The sequence below is a fragment of the Schistocerca serialis genome, chromosome 9, assembly GCF_023864345.2.
Source record: "Schistocerca serialis cubense isolate TAMUIC-IGC-003099 chromosome 9, iqSchSeri2.2, whole genome shotgun sequence".
NCBI classification, from domain to species: domain Eukaryota; kingdom Metazoa; phylum Arthropoda; class Insecta; order Orthoptera; family Acrididae; genus Schistocerca; species Schistocerca serialis.
Window position 1 is genome coordinate 61,648,396 of NC_064646.1, and position 6,492 is coordinate 61,654,887.

Sequence of the window (6,492 nt, forward strand, 5' to 3'; positions counted from 1 at the left end):
TAAAAGTGTGGACAATGTATGTGCGTAGTCATAAAGTATCATATTTCTTATTTGTGAACATAATTTTCTGTTATCAGGATTACTCATTGGACAGATTTGAAACTGTCAGCTCTGCGCTGTAGTTCAGTGGGTTATAAATACTCGAATTTGACAAATATGCTAACTGTGAGTTTTGGATATGTTTTTATATCTGCGTGTTAAATGAAAGTAAATATTGAAGTTTGTAAGGTACCTTTCTGCCATTCTGTAAGTCTTTATGTGGAAGTGATGTTGTTTGCTACTGTTATTGGTTGAGAATTTATTAACCGATAGGCCGGCCGGTGTGGCCGTGCGGTTCTAGGCGCTTCAGTCTGGAACCGCGTGACCGCTACGGTCGCAGGTTCGAATCCCGCCCCAGGCATGGATGTGTGTGATGTCCTTAGGTTAATTAGGTTTAAGTAGTTCTAAGTTCTAGGGGACTGATGACCACAGATGTTAAGTCCCATAGTGCTCAGAGCCATTTTTTTTTTATTACCGGATAAATCAAAGGAACAGTTATTTAACCAGCCTTTCTATGGGGTGTTTTAAGACTTGTTTTTCAGTGAACTATTATTAATAAATTACGTAAATCAGTAATGTTGTGTAAGCAGTTATTGAAGGCACCCATCTCCATTAGCCAATCAACCATGGCCAGTTGGGAAAGGGCACTGATGTAACATTACGGGACTAGAGGCTATTTGTTAAGTTGTGGCAAAGCTAATCGTGTTGTTTGTTGTTCTTACTTAAGTGTCTAGTCGCCCCTAAATTAAATACTAATTCCGCACAATACAACACGAGTCGAACCGCGCAACTGACTGCAGACTGCGTAATGCTCAGACTATCATGTACGTAGAGTGCTGTAATACAGGACATCAAAACCCTCTATTGATCCAGTTGGCGAAGTACTAATGCAACGAATATGATCAATTAGGCAACAGAACGCCTTTCATCCACACTTAAGAACAAGTTCCCTGATCAGACATACGTGCGTCCGACCCATGTGTATTGGACTTAGTTTCTTGTCTCGCTGAGTACTAGCATCTCACAAAATAGTCGACGCTTTCTGTTAACACCCTCTAGTTTCGGATGTTAACGGCTGTTTAGTTTAATAGAAAGATAGACAGCTCTTTTGTCTTGTGCAATCCCTGCTAATATGTTGTGTTTACCGCGAATCTTTCACAAAGAGAAGAGTCTCAGACGAGTGGAAAGAGCGTAAGACATTCCTGTTCATAAATTTTTCAACCCGAAGATTAATTTAAGTCTAATTTAAACTTCACTGTAGGTGTGTTCTTGTTCTAGGTGGTATCTCCTTACATTACGGGCCCAAAATCAAATGTCTGAGCTGAAATGATGTTAAAGTGATTTTTTTTTTCATCTGCATAAAGCTAGCAGAACTAAAAGAAGCGTTTTGAAATAAAACAAGAAAAGAAAATTGGTAAGTAGTTCGTGAGTATTAAAGCATTCTGTTATTGACACGCCCACCACGCCCCCCTTAGTAGACTATTTACAAAAAGGCAAAACAACAAACGTGCAAAACTGTAGCCCAAAAAATTAAAACGTGTCTGTTTGAGAATCCCTTGTGATGTTTTAAGCTTGAATAAAACGATTTATCCACAAACACAGAAAAGCTTTTAATTAAAAATCAGCTCTTTCTGCAGATCATGGTCAGAGTTGAATATGAACATTATGGGCGCCTGTATTGCTGAAATGTGCTCAAATGGTACCACGCTGTTGACTAATAAAAAAGTACGATCATCGAATATCTTCGCTAGTATGTGATTCTCCAGAAGTATTTTTACTGGCAGACTCAATCGCATTACTCTACGCATTGAGTGTTCATCAGATACAAATGTTTAAACACAGTATCCATGTAGTGTATTGAATCTTGGCTTGCCTTAAATTAGCATAAAAGCAAGATGGTGTTTATTACATGGTCTGTCGCATAGTCTTCGCCTTACCATTCTTTGGGGTCAAACAAGTCATGTAGCATCGAAATCTCCTCTCTATCCCGTCTGCCTGAAACCACAGATGATGAGTTTCTAGTATCTGACCATCTCACAGTTTCCCCTTTCCTGTTTCGCTCAACATTTTGTCACTAGAAGAGTTATCTCTACTACATTCTTCCCCAATATCCCTACTCCTCCCCACACTACACCTGTTTATGGTTACCCCTTAAATTATTATACAAATTATCCTGATTGTCCGTTGACAACTCTGTCACTCGTGGATAACTCAGGAACTGAAACTGAAGATACCAAAGAAAAATCAGAAATACTGAACTTTGTTTTCAAATGCTGATTTACTAATAAAGATACAGAAGTACTGCCCCAGTTTACTTCTCCATCACTGTGAAGCTTAGTGATACGTATGTTACTGGCAGTGGCGTTCAGAAACAGCTAATATCGCTCATGGGCCCGATGAAATCACTCTCAGGTTCCAAACAGAATTTGCATCTGAGTTAGCTCCCATTTTAACCACAGTATACCGAAGATCCCTTGAACTAAAATCTGTGCCCAGTGACAGGAAAAAGGCAGAGGTCATAATTGTCTACAAAAGGAGTTAGAGAAGAGATCATCAACACTACCAGTCCAACCTCATTAACATCCACCTCTTGCAAAGTTCTACAAAATATTCTGAGCTCAAACATAATAAGATATACTTGATAATTAATTGAAACCCTCAGCTGCCGACAGGTGTTGTTAATATATCTCGATGGGGACAGCTGAAAATGTGTGCCCCGACCGGGACTCGAACACAAGATCTCCTGCTTACATGGCAGACGCTTTATCCAATTTTTTTTACCGAACCAGCTATCCATCTGAGCCATCGAGGACACAGCTGAAGAGCGCGACTGCAGGGACTTATCCCTTGCACGATTCCCGCGAGACCCACTTTCCCAACTGTCCACAATCTACATACGTAATGTACCTAATAGGTGTTTGCCCATCCACTCATTACTCGCGCACACTAAGGGGACGATTCCCGTAAGAGTTTGGGCAACCTGTGCGCATTCGCTCAGACGAAGGTCAATAACTGGGTAGCCTTTAACTATATATATGAAGACAGTAACTGTTCTCGAAAGAATAGATACTATTGATGACCCTGCAGCTTCTTTATCATTTATTCTACAGAAGCTGCACAAGAAAATAAGAGTTGTCAAAAAATGTGGAACGCTTCACGATTTTGCGTGTCATCCTTGCGCAGGGGCCATGCTAATCTTCTCTGTATCGTTCCAATTTTAGTATATGTACTGCCGAAGCAAGTACATTCATATACTGCAAGTATTTTGTATATATACGACGGAGAAACGGTTCAAAATACATTCTACTCGATACGTAAATTTTGTTCCATTAAACATCTTTTAAACTGATGGTTAGCTTGGAAATATTATGTGGTTTCAAGGGACGTACGTTTTGGTGTCTATTTTACCGGTCATTAAGCCTATACATAAACATTGTTTAAAACAACAAGTTAAATTTCTGTTTGTACTGCCCGTACTCACAGGCTATGTCTCGCATCTCCTGCCATCTCGTGACGGCCGCGTGAACTACTGACGGTACACAGGCAGGGCATGCCAAATTGCGTGCACACGCAGTTTGCCGTTCCGTCATTAGGATTGCGGGAAGCGATAACACGTACATTGTTAATGCAAGCAAATTCCCAAATCCCTGCGTTGAAATAAAAAGAATGCAGTTGCTTATTGGCTGTTCTTCTTGCTGGTGATTTTGTGGTATTATGAGCAAAAGTTGAAATCATCGTGCTATTGCTGAAAGCAAAAGTGCTTCATATGAAACTGCAGATGTCGTTCACTATCGATTTCCAAAAGATGAGAGATCTACCCACAAATGAGTTTCACGTTGAAAAGAACTATTTTGTTAATGTGAATAACGCAATGATTTGTTGAGATCATCTCCTTTCCGAATATTATGAACGGTACTTAAGAAAATTATCTCTTAGGGTTTTAAAGGGTGATTTTTTGCTATCGCAAAAAGCTCCAAATTGACATGGAGGTGCCTCCGAAGTTGCAAGTACTAGCGAGGACCAAGTACACTTGGCAGACATTTATCCTCTTTGAAAAAAACGTTTTAATGTATTATCGCCTTTTCTATGGCTTTGACAAATGTTTCATTTTTGCAACAACAGTAATGCTTTTGTAAAATAGATTTGCATTTATTAATAAGCAAGAAATCGCCGATTTGAAAAGAAAATACGCTGTCTGCTATAGAAGCTTTATCTCGGAAGAAAATTAAATTAGACCAGTCGAACCTAGACGATCAGTCTTGACCTAGACGATACAGATAAACACGAAACAGACGGCTAAAAACTAAAATACAACAGCTGAGGAGAGAAAACCACCTTTTTGAAAAGAAGTAACAGGGTCGTTTAAGTATTCGAAGTACGATGTGGAAGTAAATAAATGTGCTTCTTCTACATCAACAGGACTACTCTGCAATTTCGCAATTAAGTGCCCGGCAGAGGGTCCATCAAGCTGTTTCTCCAAAACAGTGAGTGGGTAAAACGAACAGTTAAATTTTTCCGTGCGAGCTGTAATTTCTCTTATTTTATTACGACGATCATTTTTCCATGTGTAGGTGTTGCCAAAAGAAATTTATCTTAATCGGAGGAGAAAGTTTGTGACTGAAATTTCATGAGAAGGTGGTGCTGCAACAAAACGCCTTTGTTTGAATGATTGCCACCCCAATTCGCGTATCATATCCGTTGCACTCTCTCCGCTATTTCGCGATAGTACAAAACGAGCTGCCCGTCTTTGGACTTTTTCGATGTCCTCCGTCGATCCTATCCGATGCTGGTACCACACAGCAGTACTCCAGAAGAGGGCCCACAAGCGTAGTGTAAGCAGTCTGTTGCATTTTCTAAGCGTTCTTCTAGTAAATCGCAGCTTTTGGTATACTTTCCCGACAACACTATTATGTAATCAATCCAGCATACGTTATTCGTAATCACTGGCGTAGCCGGAGGGGGAGGGCGGGTGAGTTCAAACTCCTCCCGAAATGTTGACGAAGTTAAAAAAGGGGGAAGTGATTTTGAAGTATATTGCGACATAATCTTGACTTAAAAATTACGTCTTTTTCAAACCGCCGCTTTTACCAGCGTGGCGTAGTGCGCAAGGGGATTGTGGTCCAGCGTTGGCAACAACATTGGCACCAATGTCGGACTGAGCGTAAAAGGAGAACGGTATGTCTGGAGTCCTGGGAAATCGAGTAGCGCTGACCCTGCGTGGGGTATCCTTAATTGTTGCTGTTACTGATAGTGAGGAGACATTCGTTCATAGCCGGCCGGAGTGGCCGAGCGGTTCTAGGCGCTACAGTCTGGAAGCGCGCGACCGCTACAGTCGCAGGTTCGAATCCTGCCTCGGACATGGATGTGTGTGATGTCCTCAGGTTAGTTAGGTTTAAGTAGTTCTAAGTTCTAGGGGACTGATGACCTCAGATGTTTAAGTCCTATAGTGCTCAGAGCAATTTGAGCCATTTTCGCTCGCCGAAAGATCCATACCTAAGACTGGAAAGTCGTTTTGGAAAGTTGCTAAAGTCGCACCAGTACCCAAAAAAGGAAACAGGAGTAACCCACTGAATTACGGGCCCATATCACTAACGTGGATTTGCAGTAAAATTTTGGAACATACACTGTATTCCAACATTATGAATTATCTTGAAGTTAACGATTTATTGACAGACACATGGATTCAGAAAATATCCTTCTTGTGAAACACAACTAGCTGTTTATTCTCACGAAATAACGAGTGCTTTCGACAGCGAACGTCAAAATGATTCCATATTTTTAAATTTCCATAAGGCTTTTGACACCGTTCCTCGTAAAAGACTTCTAGTCAAATTGCGTGCCAATTAGTGAGCGACTGGTTTCGTGAATTCCTGTCAGAAAGGTCACAGTTCGTAGTAATTAGTGGAAAGCGATCGAGTAAAACAGATTATCTGCTGTTCCCCATGGAAGTGTTTCAGGCTGTCTGCTGTTCCTGATCTACATAAACGACATAGAAGAGAATCCGAGCAGCCCTCTTAGACTGTGTGTAGATGATGCAGTCATTTACCGTCGTGTAAAGTCATCAGAAGGTCAAAACCAATTGCAAAATGATTTACACAAGATATCTTCTGTATAGTGCGGGAAGTGGCAATTGACTCTAAACAATGAAAATTGTGTAGATATCCACACAGGTACTAAAAGAAAACCGCTAAATTTGTTACACGATAAATCAAACAAACCTAAAGGCTGCAAATTCAACTAAATACTTTGGGATTACAATTACTTAAACTCGAACTATCATATAGATAATGTTGTGGGGAAAGCGAACCAAAGATTGGTATTTATTGGCAGAAAACTTAGAAAATGCAACAGGGCTACTAAAGAGACTGCCAACACCGCGCTTGTCGGCCTTCTCATGGCGTATTGCTGCGCGGTGTGCGATCCGCATCAGATAGAATTGACAGAGTACAACGA

General features: G+C 40.7%; 1 non-coding gene across 1 annotated transcript; it reads right to left on the reverse strand.

Moving 5' to 3' along the window:
* Positions 1-3,177: 3,177 nt before the first annotated feature.
* LOC126420162 (U6 spliceosomal RNA) lies at positions 3,178-3,284 on the reverse strand. Its single transcript, XR_007576027.1, has one exon. It is a non-coding gene; the product is annotated as a U6 spliceosomal RNA (small nuclear RNA).
* Between the last annotated feature and the right edge of the window lie 3,208 nt (positions 3,285-6,492).